We start from the raw sequence: 25,422 nt of genomic DNA, 5'->3' as shown, positions 1-25,422 counted from the left end.
CCCTCCCACTTTCCCATTCAAGAGCAAGCTCCAGATTCCAAACAATATTCTGGCCAAACAGTATAATCCTCTTTAGATTATCAGGGTCAAACTGATTCTAATGAGGATGTGGCCAAATAGGGCACCAGATGGAGTAAATGGAGTGTTTCCCATTTTCATATATGGGAGAAAATTCTAAGGAGGGCTTAGTACTAGACTGCAGAACCTCTGCAGAGGGCATCCCCGTTGGAGAGGTTGAGGTCTGGAGTTGGATCCGCTGGGGCATTCTCTTTGGAATACAGCCTTAGAGAGTCAGGTATCTCTGACCTTAGCTAGGCACTGGTGCCACTTTTTACGTTTTCCCACCAGAGGCGATGGCCTAGTAAAATCTTTCCTTTTGTCCCTAAATGAAGGCCTCAACTTCTAACATCCATATGATTTAATAAGACCACACTTTTCCATGCTTTCCATTCCACTAGAATGATAGTCATGAACTTTAATGCAGAAAGTGGAGGCTGGGTGGGTTTTTGTCCTTAGCCAGTTGAATAGATCTAGTAGGAGAAAGGAGGTCAAAACACCTAAGAGACACTATCTGTTGCCATTATGGAATAACTGTAGAGGAGAATTTAGCATACAAAAAAAGGTTTACGTCACCTGTTATGTGTGCAAATTCACCCTGGACGAGCTGCCAAAGCCAATTGTGTCACATGTAGGAATCAGGGACTATAAATGGAAAATATAGAATGAAGTCCTTCCCCGTTATGGGCAGGGCAGCTATTCCTGTTTACTCCTTGGCCTTCAGGTAACATCAGAGAGTGGTCCTGGCTAGTTGCCTTCAATTACCAAGGAGTTGCCAGGAAACAGCTGTTGAAAGACTGAAGGAAAAACCAAACAGAGGAAAAGGTTCTTCACCCAATCCAGGTGGTGGTAGTCAGGCGCTTCCACATGGAAACCTTTCAGCTTCACTAGAGAATGGCCCTGGGCGGAAACCTGCAGTTGCCTCTGGGCTTAGGGGCTGTCTACCGAGGGTCCTGATTTGGAAAGAGAAATAGAGAAAAGTGTTCCCCTGTATGGAGCAAAGAGGAAAAGGGGGAAAAAAAAAAGAAGAAAAATAAATTCCAAACTTTGAGGTTACCTTCTGGCTGGCTCGCTAAAATATATTACCAGCGGAGGGCGTTCAGGTTCGTGGTGCTTTGAACAACTAATCGGAAAACACACAAACAAAGCAACAAAAGAAAAGCACAGATTTATTGAAATGAAAGAACACTCCATAGAATGGGAGCACGCTCAAGCAAGTGACTCAAGAGTACTGGTTACAGAATTTTCTGGGGTTTAAATATCCTTTAGAGTTTTCCCCTTGGTTACTTTTGTTTACACCCTACATAAAGGAAGTAGTGGCACACACCAGTCTGAATGGTTGCAGAAAGTAACCAAAGGATGAAGTGAAGTTACAAAGTTACATGTGGAAACTTGGCCTGTGACCAGTCTAATTGTATGCAGATGGAGACCAATCAGAGTTACTTTCATTTTTTTGTCTGCAATGCAAAAAAGGCGAGTTGCAAAGGGAGTAGCCTCTGATCCTTTTGTTACTCTGGTGTGGAGAGCTGGGGTTTCTTTGTGAGTCATTTCTAAGAAGTCAGCATGAATTGGCCTTAGGTTCTCTGCCTTCAGACCCTGTTCTCCTGCTTCATAATAATTTATTTTTCTCCTTTGATATGTAATTTAGACTCATATTTTTTAATGGAAAATATTTTAAATATTTCAAATTAAATGTTAAAATATTTAAATAACAATGGATATCAAAGAATACACACACAACAAAAGATAGTGTTTGAATTATTATGTCTAAAGATAGTACATTATTACACATAGTATGTGTCATTTCAAATCCTGATCATTACAAAATATCTTTATGATTTTATTGGTATTATTCACCAATAATTTATAATGTAACTTATTGTTTATGAGTATTTCTTTGGTTGTATTCATTATATCTCCCTTTTATAAAATCATTAAAATATTTTTATCAAATTATATGTACTTATGTCTATGCAGTATTTTATTCAAATGAAACATTTTTATACTGAAGAATTACTTCAAAATTTTAAATAATTTTATGGAAATATGTTCTTTTATGATGTTTTTATTTGCAGTTTTACTTCAGTAACTTTATTACAAGTGTACATTTTAATATTATACACATATTATAAAACTTTTTAATGAAATAAAATATTTTATACACTATAAATATACTAATAAAAAGTGAAAATGTATCTGAACAGATTCTTATAAGGACAAGTCAAAGACAGACATGTCTATTAATAAAATATAAATTCCAGACATTTCACTCACAAGCTAATATTTTGCTTTCAAAATTTGACTATGCTATAACATTTAGCAGAGTTTCATTAATGTCTTTTAATTATATAAAGACGAACATAAAGTTATTTTCCAGAGTATTTATGCATTTACCATATTTGAAACCAGAGATCATAAACAGCATGGAAATTCTTATAACATTATAATTGACCATTAAGTAACGTGTCTGAGCTGTGCAGGTTCACTTACACGTAGTTGTTTTTCAGTAAAAGTTACACGGAGTGTACCTGCCTCTCCTGCTCCTGCTTCTACCTCCTCTACTTATTCTGCCTTTGCTATCACTGAAATAAGAGGGCCAATTTCTCCTCTTTCTATTCTTTCTCAGCTGATTCAATATGACAATGAAGAAGATGAAGACTTTTATCATGATCCATTGCACTTAATAAATTGCAGATATATTTTATCTCCCTTGATTCTCTTAATAAGATTTTATTTTCTTAATAATATTTTATTTTCTCTAGCTTACTTTATTGTAAGAATACAGTATACTGACCCACATGCAATTGTTCCTGCCTGTAATTCCAGGAATTACAGGAGGCTGTTACAAAAGGATCTCTTGCAGCAAGCTATGATTATGACTCTGCACTCCAGCTTGGGTGACAGAGTGACTCTAAGATAGATAGATGGAGAGATATGTATTTGATGTTATATGTGTTATATACTATATATGCATAATATATTTTGCCTGTGATATATATTTTTTGTGTTATATAGTATATATAGTACTATATAACAGACAAAATTTGTTGTTAGAACATTTATGCTATTATGCTATTAGTAAGGCTTTTGGTTAACAGTAGGCTATTCATAGTTAAGTTTTGGGAGAGTCGAAACTTATATACTGGAGTCAAAAGGTATGCAGTGGATTTTTTGACTCTTGGGAAATGGAGCAAAATAGCCAAATAAAACACTCCAGCAATCATCATCTCCCACAGGAACACTGAATTGAACAACTGTCCACTTCAGAAAGCACCTTCATAAGAACGTAAAATCAGCAAAGTACCTGGTTTCAACATCACCTCAAGGAAAGGGACACTGACGAGTGTAGGAAAAACAGCCTTGAATTTTTTACACCACCCCTCCAACATCTCTCAGCAGCACCATGTGGCATAGGAGAATCTTTGTGCTTGGTGGAGGGAGAGCAAAGTGTTTCTGAGACTTTGCATTGGAAATCAGTGCTGCCCTGTCACAGGAGAAAGCAACATAAGGCAGAATTTAGCTGGTGCCCATGGAGGTAGCATTTTGACTAGCTCTAGTCAGAGGAAAGTCATCCATCCCAGCAGTAGGAATCTGAGTTCCGGCAAGCTCCATTACGTTAGGCTAAGAGGTTCTGAGTTTCTTTTTTTTTTTTTTTTTTTTAATTTATTTATCATTATTATACTTTAAGTTGTAGGGTACATGTGCATAACGTGCAGGTTTGTTACATATGTATACTTGTGCCATGTTGGTGTGCTGCACCCATCAACTCTAAATATACTTGAAGGGCAGTTGAAGCCACAAGGACTGCAATTTCTGGGTAAATTCTGCTTGTAACCCAGAGAGCTGGCTCAGAGCCAGTGGACTTGGGGTGCATGTAACCCAGAGAGATACCATTTGTGGTGGCCAAAGGACTACTTGTGTTACCCCTCTCACAACCCCAGGTGGTATAGTTGGCAATTTTGGGAGAAAGGGGAAGGCAAAGAGGACTTTGTCTTGCGACCTGGATACCAGCTCAGCTACAGTAAAATAAAGCACCATACAGAGTCCTACAGCTCCTATTTCAGGCCTTAGTTCCCAGACAACCTTTTCTAGACCCACCCTGGGCCAAAAGGGAACCTACTGCCCTGAAGGAAAGAATCCAGTCCTGGAAGAATTTACCACAGTTCACTTAAAGGGCCCTTGAGCCTCTAATAAACTTTAGTGGTAGTCAGGCAGTAGTTACTATGGGCCTTGGACAAGACCTAGTACCAATCTGTCTTCAGGTGTGACCCAGTGCATTCCTAGCTGTGGCAGCTACAAGGGAGATACTCCTGCTTGAGGAAATAAGAGGGAAGAGTGAAAATAACTATGCATTACAACTTGGGTACAAGATCAATCATAGCAAAATAAAACACCAAGCTGATTCCAGGCCCTCTCTGTCAGTCAATATTTCTAGACTCACCCTGGACCACAGGGAATGTGATGCTCTGAAAAGAAAGACTGCATTTTGGCAGAATTCATTACCTATTGATGAAAGAGCCCTTGGGCCTTAAATAAACATCAATAGTAGCTGGTAAACAGTTACCACAGGTCTTGGGCGAGACCCAGAATAGTGCTGGCTTCAGATGTGACCCAGCATAGCCCCAGCGGCAGTGACCATAGGAGTGCTTGCATCACCCCTCCCCAAATTTTAGGCAGAGTAGCACAGAGATAAAGAGATTTTATTTCTGTGGGACAAGGAAAGGAAAGAGAACAGCAGACTCTGCCTAGTAATCCAGGGAATTTTCTTGGATCTAATCCAAGAACACCAAGGCAGTACCTCTACAACTCTGAAAGACATATATTATTACTGGGCTTGGATTCTCATCTAATGCACATCTGGCTGCAGTAACCAAAGACATATCACAACATTCAATACCCTTTGAATACTTGGAAAGACATCTCAAGAAGAATGAGTACAAACAAGCCTTGATTTAAAAGACTACAGTAAATACCTTACTCTTTAATATCCAGATGTCAATACACATCCACAAGAATCAGTATCATCCAGAAAAATGATACCTTACTGAACAAACCAAATAAAAGAGCAGTAACCAATTCTGGAGTGATGGACATATGTGACCTTTCAGATAGAGAACTCAAAATAGATGTTCTAAGAAAGGTCAACATAATCCAAGATAATGGCAAGAAAGCAACCAGAATACTATAATATAAATTTAACAAAGAGATTGAAATAATTTAAAAAATCAAGTAAAATTTTTGGTGATGAAAAATTCAGTTGACAAACAAGAATATATCAGTGTCTCTCAACAGCAGAATTGATCAAGCAGAAGAAAAGATTAATGAGCTTGAAGAGAGGCTATTTGAAAATACATGGTCAGAAGAGTCAAAAGAAAAAAAAACAAAAAACATTTCTACAGATTCTAGAAAATAGCATTAAAAGGGGGAAATCTAAGCGTTATTGGCCTTAAAGAGGAGGTAGAAAAAGAGAGATGGGTAGAAATATTTTTTCAAAGGATAATAACAGAGACTTCTTAACCTAGAGAAAGATATCAACATTAAAGTGCAAGAAGGCTATTAAACACCAAGCAGATTTAACTCAAATTCACTATGTCTGGCAGCAAACTTTTCAGTGGAGACCTTACAGGTAAGGAGAATGACATGATACATTTAAAGTCTTGCAGAAAAAAAATAAAATAAATAAACAAAAGAAAAAGAAAAAGAAAAGACACTTTTACTCTAGAATATTATATTCAGAAAAAATTCTTGCCAACATGAAGAAGAGATACTTTCCCAAACAAAAGCTAAGAAATTTTGTTAAAACCAGACCCATTCTATAAGAAATGCTAAAGAGATTTATTCAATCTAAAAGAATAGTCTCTTAACAGACAATAAAATTCATCTGAAGGTACAAAACTCACTTGTAACAGTAAGTACAAAGACAAATAGAGAATAATATAACACTGTAATTGAGGTGTGTAAACTACTCATGTATTGAGGGAGAAGAATAAAATATGAATCCATCAAAAAATAATAACTAGAACAACTTTTTTAAACATAGTACAATAAGATATCAATGGAAACAACAAAAAGTTGACGAGTGGGAGGAAATAGAGATGAGGTGCATAATTTTTATTAGTTATCTCTTTGCTTGTGCATTTATCTGCTTGCTTTTGCTTTAAAGTTGCCATCAGTTTAAAATAATGGGTTATAGGATGTTATTTATAAGCCTTACAATAACTTCAAAAAAGAAACCTTATAATAGATACACAAAAAATATAAAACAAGAAATTAAAACATACCACCGGATAAATTCACTTTCACTAAAAGGAAGTCAGGGAGAAATGAAGAAAGAGAATACCAGAAAACAAATAGAATGGCAGGAGTAAATGCTTACTTATCAATAATAACATTCCAGGTAAATGAACTCAACTCTCTGATCAAAAACATAGAGTGGCTGAACGGATCTTTTTTTTGAAGACACAATGATAATGATCTGTCACTTGCAAGAAACACAAATAGACTGAAAATAAAGAGATGGAAGAAGATATTCTATGCAAATGAGAACCAAAAAAGAAAAAAAAAAAGATCAGGAGTAGCTATATTTAGATCAGACAAAATAGATTTCAAGACTTAAACTAAAAGAAGACACAAAGAAGGCTATTATATAACAAGGGAGTCAATTTAGCAAGATAATGTAACAATTGTAAATATGTTCGTGCCCAACAATGGAGCACTCAGATATATAAAACAAGTATTCCTAGAGCTAAAGAAAGAAATAGACCCCAATACAATAATGGCTAGAGATGTCAGCTACCAACTTTCAGCATAGGACACAGCATCAATGGCATTATTCACAGAAAAAAAGATAAATAATTTTAAATTTATATAGAACTACAAAAGACCCAGAACATCCAAAGCCATCCTGAGCAAAAATAAAATAATGGGAGGAATCACATTACCTGAGTTAATAATATACTACAGGTGACAATAATATAGTCACCAAAACTGCATGGTACTGGTATAAAAACAGACACATAGACAATAGAGTAGAATTACAATCCCAGCTATAAATCCATACATCTATAGTAAACTCATTTTTGACAATAGTTCCTATAATATACACTGGGGAAATGATAGTCTCTTCATTATATAGTGCTGGCAAAACTGAATATCCATATGCAGAAGAATGAAACTGCTACTCTCACCATATACAAAAAATCAAATCAAAATTAATCAGACTTAAATCTAAGCCCCCAAACTATGAAACTACTATGAGAAAACATTGAGAAATCTCTTCAGGACATTAGACTGAGCAAAGATTTCTTGAGTAACACCCCCAAAAGCACAGACAATCAAATCAAAAACTAACAAATGGGAACACATCAAGTTAAAAGGCATCCGCACAGCCAAGTAATTAATTAACAAAGTGAAGAGATGACCCACAGAATGGGAGAAAATATTTGTTAACTGTCCATCTAATGAAAAATTAATAATGACAATATATAAGGAGCACAAACAATTCTATTGTGAAAAATCTAATAATCCAGTTCAAAAGTGGGCAAAAGACCTTAATAGATATTTCTCAGAAGAAGACATACAAATGACAAACAGGTATATGAAAAGTTGCACAACATCATTGATCATCAGAAAAATGTAAATTCAAATGACAGTTGTTTTTACTCCAGTTAAAATGACCTTTATCCAAAAGACAGGCAATAACGAACACTGGAACGGATGTGAGGAAAGAGGAATCCTCATACTCTATTGATGGGAATGTAAATTAGTACAGCCGCTGTGGAGAACATAATGGAAGTTCCTCAAAAATCAAAAAATAGAATTGCCATATGATTCAGCAATCCCGCTCCTAGGTAGATATACCCCCCAAAAATGAATTCAGCATACTGAAGATATATTGGTACTCCCATGAAGATTGCAACACTATTTACAGTAGTCAAGATTTGGAATCAATCTAAATGTTCATCAACAGTTGAATGAATAAAGAAAATGTGTTACATATACACAGAGGAATACTATTTCGCTATAAAAAGAAAGAAATTCTGTCATTTGTAACAACATGGGTGAAATGGAAGACAGTATGTTAAATAAATAAGCCAGGCACAGAACGACAAACTTTGCATGTTCTCACTCATTTGTGGAAACTAAAAATTAAAATAATGGAACTTAGATAGAAAATAGAATAATGTTACCAGAGGCTGGGAAGGGTAGTGGGTGGGAGGTGGGGCAGAAATAGGAGTAATTGATGAGTCCATAAATATAGTTAGATACAATGAGTTAGATTTAGTATTCGATAACACAACAGGGTGACTATAGTCAGCAATAATTTGTTTTCCGTTTTAGAATAACTGAGGCAGTTTCATTGAAATGTTTGTAACACAAGGAACTGAATGCTTTAGGTGATGGATACCCCATTTACACTGATGTGATTATTACAAATTGTATGCCTATATCAAAATATCTCATTAACTCCATAAGTATATACACATATAAAAATTAAAAATTGAAAAAATTAAATTTATACACAAACTTCCAACTGAGGCTGGTAATCAGAGCTCCTAACCCACGTATTGTTCAAGGGCCGGGTGGACATTCTTGCATTTCTACTTCTCAAATGTGCTATTACCTCACACACGCTGCTATTTCATCTAAGTACCCCACTCTATTTACATACTAACTCTTTAAATTTGTTTGTGGTTAATTTTCTCACCTGTTTCCTTTTTGCTTTACCTAGTACAAAATAAAATAAATAATATTTCAATGAATGTATATAATTTCAGATAAATTCCAGAGAAATTTCAAAGAAAGCAAACATTCTAATTTTTTTTTACAACTGAATGATCACTGGCCAAACATAATAAAAATAGATAAACTAATGAAAATTTTAAAATTCTGAAATTTTTGGTACACTTAAAAGGTGTATATGGGGAAGTGAGGTGTGGCACTAAAGTGATGAAAATGCAAAACAGAATAAATGTTCAGAGAATTCAAATTTCTGTGATCTGCTGTTATTACTTCAGCTTATTCCTAATATAAGACTTAGGGCAGAGCTGAGACTCTCAAGGTCTCTCTTGGATGCTTAATATTGGATTAATACTGACTTGAGATTCAGTTGACATCTGTTAAAATAGTTCTGCATGGAAGTCCTAAAGAAAGGGGGCATATTGCTATTTGTGTAGGATAGAATTGAATTCCAACTAATCTGGGAAAACTCTATCCTTATCTCTGGTAATCCTGGATTTTGACTTTGATTCTCAGCCAAAATAAGGGCTCAGGGATTTATAACCTGCACTTTAAAGTCTAAAACTCCCCTGGATGCTGCCAGGATCAGTTTGTTTACTGATGGTTTTCACCTAGTGTAGCCTGTTAGACACCCTGGCTTAGCTACACAGCAGACATGCATAATACCCCTTCCCAACTTCTGCCTTGAGCTCTCAAGAGGCCAAAAAATTTCAGGCACAGGTCTTAACTGCATAAAATTTCATGCATTAAGGAGCAGATAAAACCAAGTAGTCCTAAAAATTATCTTAATGTTAAGAGCAATTAAACATTTGGCTAAAACACGGACATAGTATTTAGTTGTTGATTATGATGTATTAAAATAGAGAATATAATAAATTTAAGAATTTGTAAAGTATGCTATATATCTGTAGTTTTTCTGAGAATTTAGGTTTGAAATATTCTGTGTAACCTCTTTTGATATCCTTCTTGAGTAAGTATCCACAAGGAATGACAAAACTAAACAATTCATCTTAATTTTGATGGAATTTTCCAACCATGACCTGGGTCCATTAAAATCACATTGAGTCAGAGGAAGGATAAAATGCTCAGGTGTTGGTTAATTCTTAAGACAAGATAAAATAATTTTATGTAAAATATCCTGCTATGACTTAAAGTAACTATCTAAAATGCTAGTCAGTGAAATTTGAGCTATTCAGTGCTTTTTTAAGATCTTGGCTTAATGTCTAACACAGTAGTATATTTTCTTGTCTCAGTTTTAATTTTTAATAAAAATTATGTACATTTAGGGAGCATAATATTGTGGATTATACATATATATAGAAAAAGGATTACTAGTCATGCACATTTTTAATTTGGTAAAGCGTTCAAAATAATTTTTTTATTTCTTGAGACAAGACCTCATTCTGTCACCTACTCTGGAGTACAGCAGCACTATCTCAGCTCACTGCAGCCTCAATCTTCTAGGCTCAAGTAATCTTCCCACCTCAGTCTCTGATAACTGGTACTACAAGCATAAACCATCACACCCGGCTAAGTTTTGTACAGAGAGCCTAGGCTGGTCTTGGACACCTGAGCTCAGGCCGCCTGTCTGCCATATGCTCTCAAAGTGTTGTAATTACAGGTGTGCTCTACTGCACCTGGCCCAGAATAAAATTCCTGAAAAATATATTTTTTGTTTTCAGTAATAAATATATTCAACAATAAGAACTTTACTATAGCTTACTCAATTTTTATTTTTGCAAGTAAAAAGGCAATAATCTAAAAAGTTACATTATTGTTGCCTAAATATTTATTATCTATACACCTCATCATTTGCTATTGATAGAATCAAATAAACACATTTGAGATCAATATTCATGACATACCCCATGGTGTTCATATATCCAGATTAGAGCATTTACCACTCATAAAGAACTGTATATGCCCAAATAACTCGTAAGTCAGATATAAAGTCTGATAGTTAATTTTGTATTAATCAATTTTATAAATATACTATTATACTTTCAATGTTTTTCTTTATTATATTTGCAATGTACTGTTACATAAAGCATAAAATAAGTATAGAACAAAACATGTATTTCTGGAAGCAGGAGAATTTAGTAGATTTACAAACTTCAATGCACATATTCTTGATCAATATTGTCAAAAATTGTTTTCTTTGAGCTTCAAATTTCTTCATCTAAAAAAATGAGAATGCTCCTCTCATATGGGAATATTGTGAAAATAACTTTCCTATTCTGTAAACCATAGATTCTATGTAAGTGAAACTCATGAAATACATTACATTTCAAAGAAAACAAATGGTGAAAGAGTTTTCTTTTTCTTTTTTTTTTTTTTTTTTTTTTTTTTGAGACGGAGTCTCGCTCCGTCCCCAGGCTGGAGTGCAGTGGCCGGATCTCAGCTCACTGCAAGCTCCGCCTCCCGGGTTTAGGCCATTCTCCTGCCTCAGCCTCCCGAGTAGCTGGGACTACAGGCGCCCGCCACCTCGCCTGGCTAATTTTTTGTATTTTTTAGTAGAGACGGGTTTTCACCGTGTTAGCCAGGATGGTCTCGATCTCCTGACCTCGTGATCCGCCCGTCTCAGCCTCCCAAAATGCTGGTATTACAGGCTTGAGCCACCGTGCCGGGCCGGTGAAAGAGTTTTCTAATACAATAGGCAGAGTTCACTGAAACCAGTCATATATGGCTGACAGACTGTATAACAATGTCTCGAATTTGATAAACTCGTTAAAATGTGTATATACTTCTGAGATCAGATGAGGCTGAGCACACACATGCATGTTTGTAGCAGCACAATGCACAATTGCAAAAATATGGAACCAGCCCAACTGTGCATCAATCAGTGAGTGGATAAACAACTTGGGAGATATACACACACACACACACACACACACACACACACACACATATACATATATAATTTTTTTTCTTCTCCCCAAACAGGAATTGTAATACACACGACACACACACACACACACACACACACACACACACACACACACACGATGGAATGCTACTCGACCATAATAAGGAATGAATTAATGGCATTTACAGCAACCTGGATGGAACTGGAGACTATTATTCTAAGTGAAATAATGCAGGAATGGAAAACCAAACATCATTATGTTCTCACTCATATGTAGGAGCTAAGCTATGAGAATGCAAAGGCATAAGAACGATACAATGGGCTTGAGGGACTCAGAGGAAAGGGTGGGTAGGGGATGAGGGATAAAATACTACAAATTGGGGTCAGTTTACATTGCTCAGGGGGTGGGTGCACCAAAGTCATAGAAATCATCACTAAAGTACTTATTCATGTAATCAAATACCACTTGTTCCACAAACACTTGTGGAAATAACAAATTTTAAAAAAAGAAAAAAAATATGTATATAGACTCCTATCTTTCACATTGTGATGAGAGAGCTGGAATCAGTATTGTGAGCAGTCTTCTCCTCCCATCAAAACATAATAGAACAATGATTAAAGTGATGATTTTTTAAAAAAATACTTCTGAACGTGCTTAGTTAGCAGAAGAGTAAACTATCTCAAAATCTAAGGAGAGACAGTGCCTGAAGGAAATAAAAGACACGAACATGAACTCACATGGGTTAGATGGAACTGGATACCAATAAGGAAGAAATCTGTGCAACTGTGGTCTTGAGAGTGATTTTTAAAGATACAACACCAAAGGCATAATTCATGAAAGAAAAGATAAATTGGACTTTATCAAAATTAAAGCTTTCCTCTGCAAAATAACTTCACAGTTAAAAAGATCAGTTACACATGGGGAAAACATATATGAAAATCACATTTCTAATAAAGAGGTTTATATCAAGAAAATATAAACCTCTCCCAAAACTCAACAATAAGAAAACAGTCAACTGAAAAATGGGCAAAAAATAAGAACAAACACTCTACCAAATAAGACATATGGTTGTCAAATAACCACAAAAAAATGCAAATTTTAAACCACAATAAGATACCACCACAAAGTTATTGCTACCTGTATATGATATAAAAATATATAATTACTATATATAATTTACTATACATATATGTGCACAGTTTTGGCTGTTTCTGTCAAGAAATCAGAGCAAATAGAAATCTCTTACATTGCTTACTGGTACATAGTATAGTATAGTATAGTCACCATCTAATCAGCTAAAAACTAATTTGTTAGTTTCTTATAAAGTTAAATATATGCCTACAATATAATTCATAATTCAGTGATCCTACATCTAGATATCACTCCATAAAAAATAAAAACTTAAATTCATCCCCCAAATGGTACACAAATATCTGTAGTATCTTATTCATAATTACCAAAATCTTCAGACAATCCAGATCCCCTTCAAGTGGTAAATTGTTAAACTGTTATAATCCGTAAAATGAAATGCTACTACTCAAAGATACAGAGGAATGCCCCAATGTTAAATTGTTATTAATTTCTCTTCGCCCATGTCTAAAGCTAGAGGGCGCTGGAGTTATGTATGTTTTTCCCCCCCACCTTTGGTTACACGAGTAAAAGCCAAGGTTGTTGAGTTTAGTAAAATAGTTTCTTTTGAGGGAAAACCTTAATTAAGTAGAATGGAATTATCTGGGCATATTTCAGAGCATTATTTTTCTCCTCTCCAAGCAGAAAAAAAAATTTCTCCAGTTTTATATGAGAGCATGGTGGACTTCTTGAAAATAAAACTCATTTGTGGCTGGACTCCTCCGAGTCTGACTATCTGAAGATGGCTCACAGTGATTCTCCTATAAGTCTTCAATTACAGTTTAAGTGTTTCTACTGATACTGGCCCCAGCAGCGGTTTCTGCTCCCAGGCTTTTGCTCCGGGTAAGTTGTGTTCTCTGTATCTGCTTCTATATTCAGTTTTGAGGGCATATGCTTGCCCTGTAATCTCAACAGATGCAAGAACACTTGTTTTTTAGCTTGAACTGTTCAGCTGTTTTGTTATTTTAAGGATAGGAGTGCTGACTTCCAAACTACTAACATGTCAGAGTAGAAACACAGTCCCTTATTTCAACTGTTTAATAAATCTGTGTTGCATCCAATATGACACTGCCTGATCATCTCAGAATTCTCTACTAAGATGGACAGAGATTCTACATAACACCCTTATCTTCCATAGACATATGTAGTTTTGTGGCATTTGCAAAATTAGATGGTTCAAGTGACAGCACCACTTACTGCCATAGTTTGAAACTGATACAGGCTCTTCTCTTGCTCTTGGCCCCAGTCAAAGCTAAACAACGGATTTAGGTATTGTCAGTACAGAAGACCAGCATGATGATCGATCTCTACACTATCCACAGGATCTAGCCTCCTTTACACTTTATTGTAACACAGAGTAGGAGAAATAATATAGCTGTTGAAGTGTGAATTCATGAATGGGTGAAGTTAATGTGTACTACAGTCTGTTTTAAATGAATGTAAGCTGAATTTAATTCTCCTGCTGGATTGAGATTATTAAGAATACACAAATGACCACATGCCAAGTAGTTGCGTGATCTGTTTTAGTAAATATACCATATTCGTTAGAACACCCACAGCTGAGGTTATCACACAGTTAAGGTTAGGATAGACCACTGTCATCTATTTTGATCTATATGTTTTCCTATGAAGTTTGCACTATTCTGAATGTTGCTTCTGGTACACTGTTTTGATTGGGAGTTAGAGGTATCATGGACTTATATGAGCATTTTTCTACTGTAGTTACTCTTAAATCCACAGTTTAAGGAACCAAAGTCAAGATACTGTGAGCTCTTGAACGTATCTGTCTTGATTATGCACTCGAAGACCAGAGAAACAGACTGGGCCCACAGACCTATTGGAAACATTGTGAGATGGAGTTGGGCTAGGATTTGAATTATCAATCTAACCAGAAAGTAAAAGAATGAGGAGGGTTTATGGCTTTTGGATTCCCTGGTATCAGTTCACTCTCAGCACAAACTCTGCATCCAATAGCCCTAGGAAGATCTGACTATTTCCTTTTCCTAGTACTGATTTACTATTAAAAAAAAAAAAAAACTGCAGTTTTTTGTGGTTTTTTTTTTTTTTTTTTTTTTTTGTCACTGGTGGAGGGTCTTGAATATGAGTCACCCAGGTTCTTGGTGTTTTGAACAAAGAATTAGACAAAATACACAAACAAAGCAACAAGAGAATGAAACAACAAAAGCACAGCATTATGGAAACAAAAGTACCCTCTACAGAGTGGGAGTGGGCTTGACCAAGTGGCTCAAGAGTGCTGGTTACAGAATTTTCTGGGGTTTAAATATCACCTAGAGATGTCCCATTGTTTACTTGGTTACATCCTATATAAATGAAGGAGTGGCCCGCAACCAGTCCGATTTGTTGCAAAATGTGGCCAATCAGAGGCTGAAGTAAAGTTACAAAGTTACATCCCTATGAGAATAAAGACTAGGTCTATGACCAGTCTGATTGGTTGCAGGAGGAGACCAATCAGAGGTACTTTCCATTTTTCATTTGTGATGCAGAAAGGGGGAAGATGGCAAAGAGAGTATTCTCTGATTATTTTGTTATTTGGGCATGGAAAGGTAAGGGTTTTCCTTTTGATTCAATTCCAGAAGGCAGTAAGAATGAGCCTTAGGTTCCCTGCCTCCAGATCCTATTCTCTTGCCTCATTTGCCCTTAGAGAGACATGATTCCCATAAATCTTCATAGGAGGCAGAGGGACTGATAGTCCTTTTTCTGTGACTGCTTCATGTGGACTTGGGGTGCAGTCTCTACCTATTGAGTATCACAGAACTCTTGCCTTGCTCTGTCTAGTGGATACATCCTCATGTCAATGTGGATACATAGCTTCTTGATGGTCAGGAGTGGTGTCTTAACTTGAAACTGTCTGGAAACTTTGTCACATAATCATCTGAAGCTTGATGGTATCTAGGTGAGAGGAAATGCATTTGTTTAAGAGATTTAACAAACATGGTCCAAAAACCAGGGCAAGTGTAATATTAATAGTGGGCTGGCCAGAGGAAGGAGCCATGAACCCAAACTTACCGTTTTTTACCAGGAGCCCCATGACTCAGATGGTTGTTGCCAAATCTTAGAGTCCCGATCAGCTAGTTTTCAGGTGAAATCTCTTATTAATCTTGATTGGTTGACATCAAAACAGCATTCTTGCTCTAGAAAAAGACAGAAGCCAGCTTTTTTGGCAGGTAGGAGATCTAGTCCCCTTCTATTTTGCAAAGCAACTGCTGCCAAGGAGTCTAGTTGATTTTGATGGAGATGACACTTTGGGCAATGTCATCCAAGCTTTCTATAAAATCCCTGGAGGAAAATCAGTAATAGGATAGAACTGTTGCAAGCCTGCTAACTCCCATTCCTGCTCTTGCTGTTATTTCTATCCCTAGGGTTATAGTTTGATGCTTGTTTGATGGGTATGAGTTTGATGGCTTGTTTGTGTCTGTTGGTTGCAGTTAAAGGTATAATGAGGGATTGTTTTTTAGGGGCTATATTAATTTTGGGGGCTAAACAAACAAGTGTAAAGATTCCAGTACAATTGACTGGTAATCATAAGTAGGAACTGGTTCCAAACAGAAAAAAAAGGCTTCTTGATTTACAAGATAAAAATTGTTTTCTATGGTGAACATGTGGGTTAGCTTGTTGTTTGCATATTCCCAGGTGGTTAAGGTCCCTACTAAGGTGGCTCTGGTTAAAGGCTGGAAAGAACCTTGGAAAACATCCTGAGCTTCCCCAGCAGTTCTGTTTTCCCAGTGGAGCTAGTTATGCTTAGTGTACACTGACAACCACCCAGAGGTATTTTTGTACTGGACAACCAAAAGGCAACTAGATGTCTCTTGATGGTACTTAGACTGTATATTATTTAAAGTGGCCTTAACTAGTATGGATTTTCCTGAAAAATGTGCAGGTTTTCTAAATGATGTAGTCTGGATATTTGCATAGTTATTGGTGGTAGTCATTGGACTGGTGATATTTAATAGTCTTTGTGTTAAATTTAAAGTTCTTAATAAATACCCAGAATCCATTAATTCCCAGGAGGATAAAGTGACCTCTGTTGTAAAATAAAGCTGATTCCAAGTATTCATGGTCCCAGTATACACAGGTTGTGGGTGACCATTACGGAACAAAAAATACTTATTTGTTATTTTGTTCTATAGAATGGGAAAATAGGGAGGTGGATCCCTATGCTGTCAGGAATGTTTGTTATAATGATAATCAGAACATTTTTCTTAATTATTAAAAAGGAAGTGATTTGATCCATTTGGAAGAAAGCAGTTAAATTGTAAAATATAAAACTGGCTATTATTATCCAGCCTACAGTAACTATGCAACAAAGATAACAAGAAAAGTTGATAGGTATTTACTTATCTTTTGGCTGTCTTTTAACAGGTACTTCAGGTATTGCACAGATTCACAGGAGTAGTGGGTGATGGGAGCTTCAGGTTCTAGGTCTAGGGCTTCAGGTATTGCAATTTTGACTATGGAAAGATACACCAACTGTCTCATCCTAGTGCTCTGACAGCAGAAGCCTTGGCCCGTAGCACTGAAAATGGCCCATTTCATTTTGGTTATAATTGTTATGCAGGTGATTCCTCCTTCCATATTTAAAAAAGTACCTTATCTCCTGGCCTGGTTTTGGGTTGCAGGTTAGTTGCTGCTGTGGGGAGCCTTTGAGTTCCAAACTTTTGTAAAAAAAGATAGGCCATTATCACTTTGGACACTCTTGGCTAACCCAAACTGGGGAATTATTTTCTTTAAGAGAACCTTTATAACTTCATTAGCCTTCTCTGTTCTGGTAAAGTAAGCTTGTATACTTTGTATGCTGGCATATGGGTGAAAGCTAATTGTCAGTCTTCTCCTTTAATTTTAGCCCGTGTTCACATATAGAATCTATTTTACAATTAGTTATTCATAAACCTTCCACAACTTGTTCAAACAAGATTTTGTTCAAACTTTAGATTTTTTCTGATCTCACTGAAAACAATCCTTCACCACTCTAAATTTGGGCAAGAAATCCACATTCCCATGACTTTTATTCTACTTCCATTCTAGTTCCCTAATAACATATGTTTTGGCAAAGTTTTGTATACAGAATTATGTGTTAAATAGAACTATTATGCTTTATAACCTTAAATTTTAGTGAAATCCTAAAATACAAGAAATCCTGAATTATAAGATGTGAGCATTTTATACATGAGGAAAATCGCACAATTTTTAGAAACATATTTTACCATATCATAACCTTTTCTTAATTGGAAATAACTCAGATATCCAATAAACATTGACAATAATATTAAGATTTTAAATTGCACAAAAAGTTTACCTAAAACATTTATCCCAGTTACAAGTACTCAATTCTTTCATTTTTAACAGTTTATCTAGATTAATTCAGAAAACTGAGATATTAAACACCTCAAAATATCTAGAAAAGACAAATATAAAGCCCAGACAAAAATGTATGTTGACAATTCTGATGACATTTCTGTATTTATTTTGCCAATAATTTTAAAGCCAGCTTGTTTAATAAAGGTTTACTTAAGTCACATGAACTTGAAAAATGCTTGAACTTGTTTACTTATTTAATGAGTGCTCTTTTACTTATAAGTCAATTTGACAGACACAACATATAACACATACAAAGCTATGAAATAATGAAGCAACTAAAGCACTTATTTATTGAAATAACAGTATATGCCATAGAGTGGGAGTGAACTTGAGTAAGTGTCCCAAGACTGTTGGTTACAGAAATTTCTGGTGTTTAAATACCCTATAGAGGTTTTCCACTGGTTATTTGGTTACACCCTATGAAAATAAATAAATGGCCTGCAACCAGTCTAATTGGTCATGGGAGGTGACCAATCAGAGGCTGAAATGAAGTCACAAAGTTACACCCCTATGCAAATGAAGACTACACCCATTATCAGTCTGATTGTTTTCAGGAGGAGACCAATTAGAGGTACTTTCAATTTTTCATCTGTGATGCAGAAAGCGGGAGGGTTGCAAATGGAGTAGCCTCTGATTCTTTTGGTACTTTGGCTTTCAAAGGTGAGGTTTTCATTTTGTTTCAATTTTAGAAAGTCAGCATGAATCAGCCTTAGGTTTCCTGCCTCCAGACCCACTTCTCCTGCCTCACTTTGGAGAAAACTTATTGAACAATGTGGTAAATATTTGCTGTGGTGTTATGCAATCCTCTTTAAGAGGATCCAGTCTCTCAGAAGTGACTTATATCTGGAAAATGTAAATAGAATTACGCCTTTTAATTTTTAGCAACAGACATAGTTAGAGGTCTTGAAACTGCCTTCATGATTCAGTTACCTCCTAACAGGTGCCTCCTACGACACGTGGGGATGATGCGTACTGCATTTCAAGATGAGATTTGGGTGGGGACACAGTAAAGCTATATCAAATGGGTTTCATATATTTAAGGAAAAAGCTTAAATTTTAACTTAGTCCTCAAGTCCATTAAGGACTGGAAAATGAATTTTTTTAGCTAGAACTATTATTCAGGTACTACCCTAGAAGTACATTTCCATCGCATTTTCATGGTCCTTTTATTTTTGTTGTAAATTTCCAGAAGTGTCATGACATTTTATGTCTTTATTTTCATGTATGCAATTTTCTCTGATCATTATATATGACACCTAATGCTTCCTTTGATCAACTCTTAGACATACTTCAAAATTCATCCAAGCAGTCCTTGCACAGATAACTTTTTAAATCGTACTTATCTGGTTAAAATACTCCAAACATTTGGTGATACATCCATCAGAATATTTGCTGTTGCATGAAAAATAATCGTTTTTGATACAGAATATATGTACCTTTATCGTACAGACTACACTAGGTCTTACACATTCCTCAATGTCTACTGTACAGTAAAGTGCTAATATGGTATAAGTGATTATGACCCAGTGGATGAATTAAATGAATAAAAGAAAAAACTATGGTGAATATTTTTGTTGGTTTGTGTGAGAAACTGCTTAGAACTTCTCCTTTCTACACAATACTAGTTATAATTGTGATCATATAATATAACTTCTCATAAGTTAAAGGAGATTTATTATATTTCTTGGCAAAAAACTGACTGTCATCATAGGTTTCCTAGACAGACCAATTTTAGTTTAAATTGGGGTTATACATCTTTACAAAACGTACTAACCTTAGAGGTTTATGTGAGAATTTAATTATTAAAAAAACTATTCCTAAAATGCTTAGAAGAATATCTGGTAAGTAGCTATTAATCAATAAATGTTATTATTATTGTCATGTCTCAAACTTCCTAAAAGGGTTTTTATTGATATTTAAGAATCTTTCAAAAATTGAAATGTGTTTAGCCGTATGTTTAGATAGTGAAGTGTTTATAAAATTATATCATTCATAGATATATAAATATTTATAATTTTACTTATTATACATTTGTTGTTTTATGATACTTAAAATTATTTACATATATGTCATTTACAATAATTTATAAAGTCTTTTATTGTGTTTAGTAGAGTGCCTGGCATAATGCAGGCACTTCTATAAAATTTTAGTTCTTAATATTAAAACTATTTAATTTCAAAGTTCATGCCCAGTTTAATATAGTAAATTGTATTATTTTTATATTTATTTAACTGATTTACACTTGCAGCATGTCATTACTGGGGATGTATATTGTCATGTATTAGAGTTCTCTAAACAACCAACAACCAATGGGACATATGTATCTGCACATATGGGTATATATACACATATTTTCTATTATTACATATATTACATGGTAACTAGTATATATTGTGTGTATAATTGTATACAATTATTTATAACATAATAATTATATATTGTATGCACAATCATATATGATTATTAATAATATATAGCTAATATATTGTATGTATGATTATATATTATTATTTATATATCTGTTATATATTGTATGTATAACTATATACAATTATTTATAATATATAATTATTATATAGTATACAAAATTATATATAAATATTTATAATATATAACTATATATTATATATTGTATGCATTTTAATTATAAAATATTTCATGTAATGCCATATATGTTTATATTATATATTATCTATATAGAGAGAGACTATATTGTTTTCCATAAAACAACAGAAAGAGAAAGTTTAAGGAGTTAGCTCACCTGATTGTGGAGAATTGGCAAGTTTAAAGTCTGCACTCTGAACCAGAAGGCAAGACCCAAAGAAGAGTTGCAATTTAATTCCACAGACAGTCTGTTGGCCAAATTCTCTCTTCTTCCAGGGAGGGCAGTCTTTTTCTAATAAGGCCTCCCTTCAACTGATTGGATGAGCCCACCACATTAAGATGTGCTTCACTCAAATATACTGATTTAAACTTTAACCTTAGTTAAAATTACCTTCGCAGAAACATCTAGAATAATATTTGACTAAATATCTGGGTACCTTGGCATAGCCAAGTTAACACATAAATTAACCATGCAAAGTGGTAAAAGCATAAATTCTGAAACCATATTTTTCTGGATTCATAACTCAGTTTCTCTGCTCAGTTGCATTACAGCTAGCATCTTACTTCACTTTTCTTTGAAGCAACTTACTTTACTTTTCACAATTTCAGATGCCTCATCTATAAAATGAGGATAGAGACAGTATCTGTTTCAGAGGCTCATTATGAAGACGAAAGTTAATGAGAATAATGATCTCAACCCAGTGTATCTTGCATACTAAATGCTTCAAGATTGGAGGCTTTATTATTAGTGTCAAAAATAGACCTTTGGTAAGAATCTCTTTTTGTAAACAAAAATATCAAGTTTTGATATTACGGTTTTAATAACTCCATATTAAACCTGTTTCTGTGACTTGTGTCTCATCTTTAAATACATAGGAACAATTCACCAATGGAAACAAATGGACTAAGATGTTTGAGAAGATTATTCTCGAACAGTTGATTCCATGCTCAGTTGTATTTATACTAGGATGACTACTTACGTATTATTCTTGTTTTGATTTTACATTTATAATCAAATGTAGGTAGTTTCATAAACATTATTCAAATTATTAACATTATAATTGTGAATAATATATTTTTAAATTTAAAATAACCTCCATAACTTTTACTAATCACCTTGAAAATTTATATTATTGGGAATTTCTTTTCTTTTTTTTTTTTTTTGTTTGAGATGGAGTCTCACTCTGTTGCCCAGGCTGGAGTGCAGTGGCGTGATCTTGGCTCACTGCAAGCTCCACCTCCCAGGTTCATGCCATTCTCCTGCCTCAGCCTCCCAAGTAGCTAGGACTACAGGTACCCGCTACCACGTCCGGCTAAATTTTTGTATTTTTAGTAGAGATGCGGTTTCATCGTGTTAGCCAGGATGCTCTCGATCTCCTGACCTGGGGATCTCCCCTCCTGGGCCTCCCAAAGTGCTGAGATTACAGGCATGAGCCACAGTGCCAGGCCGTGAATTTCTTAAATTTACTATTCAACTTTATATGGAGAGAAGGGAGAAGTATTATTTAATTTTTTTTATTTCAAGTCTTCTGTCTTTTTTACAACATTCATTTAAACGGGTGAGATGATATCTCATTGTGGTTTTGTTGTGCATTTTGCTTATGATTAGTGATGTTTAACATTTTTTATATGTCTGTTGAACATTTGCATATCGTTTTTGACAAATATCTTCAGGTTTTGTCACTGTTTTTAATCAGATTATTTATTTTTTTTCCTATTACGTTGGTTAAGTATCTTATATCTTCTAGGAATTAATTCCTTGTAAGTTGAATAGTTTGCAAATATTTCCTCTCATTCTGTAGGTTGTCTCTTCATTTTGCTTATTCTTTTTTTTTTTTTTTTTTTTTTCTGTGCAGAAGCTGTTTAGGTTGCTATGATTCCATTGGTCCATTTTTGCTTTTCTTGGCTGTGCTTTTGAGGTCTTACTCCATAAAAGTTTGCCCAAATCAATATCCTAGAGTGTTTCCCAAGTAATTACTTCCAGAAGTTTTACAGTTTTATGTCTTACATCTATGCCTTTAACCTATTTTGAGTTTATTTTTGTATATGATGAGAGACACAGGTCTAGTTTCACTCTTCTGCATATGGATATCCAGTTTTCCTGGTGCCATTTGTTGAAGAGACTGCTGTTTCCCCATTGTATGTTCTTGGTGCCTTTATAAAAAATGAGTTAACTGGAAATGCTTGGATTTATTTCTGGGTTCTGTATTTTGTTTAATTGGCTTATGTGTCTTTTTCTATGTCAACAAATATTGCAAGAATGCAGAGAAAGGCATTCAAACACTGTTGGTGAGAATGTAAATTAGTACAGCCACTACCAAAACAGTATGGGCGTTTGAAAAAAAAAACAAACTAGAACTAGAACTAGAACTACCACATGACCTAGCAATCCCACTGCTGAATGTGTGTGTGTGTGTATATATGTATTTTATATATATATACATACACACATATATGCATGCATATATGTATATGTGTGTATATATGTGTGTGTGTATATATATGTGCATTTTTAATAAGGTAATTCACATATAAAAAAGATATCCGCATTCCTGTGTTTATTGTAGTACTATTCACAATAGCCAAGATGTGGAATCAACCTATCAATGGATGAATAAAGAAAATGTGGTGGCCGGGTGATCAATACTATTTTCCATATATTCTAAAAAAATCAGTATATACTGGGCATTAAAAAATACTGCACTAACTCCATGTGAAATCAGGTACCGATCTGAACATTTTGCTCTGAAATTATACAACTTTAAGGAGCCATGTTTTCATGTCTCTGAACTAGTGACTTCACTGATTTTCATCTGACACCTGAAATCTATCTATTCTGTTGTATTTCTTTTGCCTATTTAAATTCCCAATAATATATGCTTTCTTCTTATATGAAAAGCTGTCAACCATTTCCATTTGGTAAAACAAGGTGAGTTCAATATCACTTCTTTTCCCTTCAAATTTTATTTTACATTTCTGGGTATGTGTAGGATGTACAGGTTTATTACATAAGTAAACCTGGTCCATGGTGGATCACTCAGCAGATCAATTCATTACCCGGGTATTAAGCCCAACATCCATTAGCTATTCTTCCTGATGCTCTCCCTACCCCAACCCCCCTCGACGAGCCTGAGTGTGTGTTGTTCCCTGCTGTGTGTTCATGTGTCCTCATCGTTCAGCTCTTACTTATCAGTGAAAATAGTCTGTGTTTGGTTTTCTGTTCCTGTGTGATTTTGCTGAGGATAATGGCTTCCAACTCCATCCATGTCCCTGTAAAGGCCATATTCTAATTCATTTATATGGTTGCATAGTATTCCATAGTGTATGTATATTATACATTTTCTTTATTCAGTCTATCATTGATGGACAGTTGGATTGATTCCATGTCTTTGCTATTGTGAATAGTGCTGCAATAAACATATGCATGCATGTATCTTATTAATAGAATAATTTATATTCCTTTGGGTATATGCCCAGTAATGGAATTGTTGAGTCAACTCGAATTTCTGCTTTTAGATCTTTGAGGAATTGCCACCACACTGTCTTCCACAATGGATGAACTAATTTACAGTCCCACCAACAGTGTAAAAGTGTTCATTTTTCTCTGCAAACTTGCCAGTCTCTATTGCTTTTTGACTTTCTAATAATTGTCATTCTGACTAGTGTGAGATGGTATCTCTTCAATATTGTGAAAATGGCCATACTGCCCAAAGTAATTTATAGATTCAATGTTATTCCCTCTAAACTACCATTGACATCCTTCACCAAATTGGAAAAAAAATTTTAAAATTCATATGAAACCAAAAAGAGCCTGAATAGCCAAGACAATTCTAAGCAAAAAGAACAAAGCTGGAAGCATCATGCTACCAGACTTCAAACTATACTGCAAGACTACAGTAACCAAAGCAGCATGGTACTGGTATCAAAACATACACATAGACCAATAGAAGAGAATAGAGAACCCAGAAGTAAGACCGCACACCTAGAACCATCTGATCTTTCACAAAGCTTAAGAACACAAGCAATACAGATAATAAACGGTGCTTGGAGAACTAACTAGCTATATGTAGAAAATTGAAACTGGACTCCTTTCTTATACTTTATACAAAAATTAACTCAACATGGATTACATGCTTAAATGTAAAACCCAAAACTATAAAATCACTATAAGAAAACCTAGGCAATACCATTTAGGACATAGGCACAGGCAAAAATTTCAAAATGAAAACTCCAAAAGCAATTGCAACAAAAGCAAAAATTGGCAAATGTGATCTAATTAAACTAAGAAGCATCTGCACAGCAAAAGAAACTATCTTCAGGGTGAACAGACAAGCCTACAGGATGGAAAAAAAAATTGCAATCTGTCCGTCTGGCAAAGTCTACAAGGGACTTACATAAATTTGCAAGAAAAAAACAAACAATCTCAATAAAAGTAGTCAAAGGACATGAACAGATACTTCTCAAAAGAAGACATTCATGCGGCCAACAAACATGAAAAAAAGCTCAGCATCACTGATCGTTAGAAAAATCAATATCACTTTCTTTTTTTTTTTTTTTTTTTTGAGACGGAGTCTCGCTCTGTCGCCCAGGCTGGAGTGCAGTGGCGCGATCTCGGCTCACTGCAAGCTCTGCCTCCCAGGTTCACGCCATT

Source organism: Theropithecus gelada, chromosome 4, assembly GCF_003255815.1.
Source record: "Theropithecus gelada isolate Dixy chromosome 4, Tgel_1.0, whole genome shotgun sequence".
Taxonomy (NCBI): Eukaryota; Metazoa; Chordata; class Mammalia; order Primates; family Cercopithecidae; genus Theropithecus; species Theropithecus gelada.
This window is presented reverse-complemented; position numbering follows the sequence as displayed.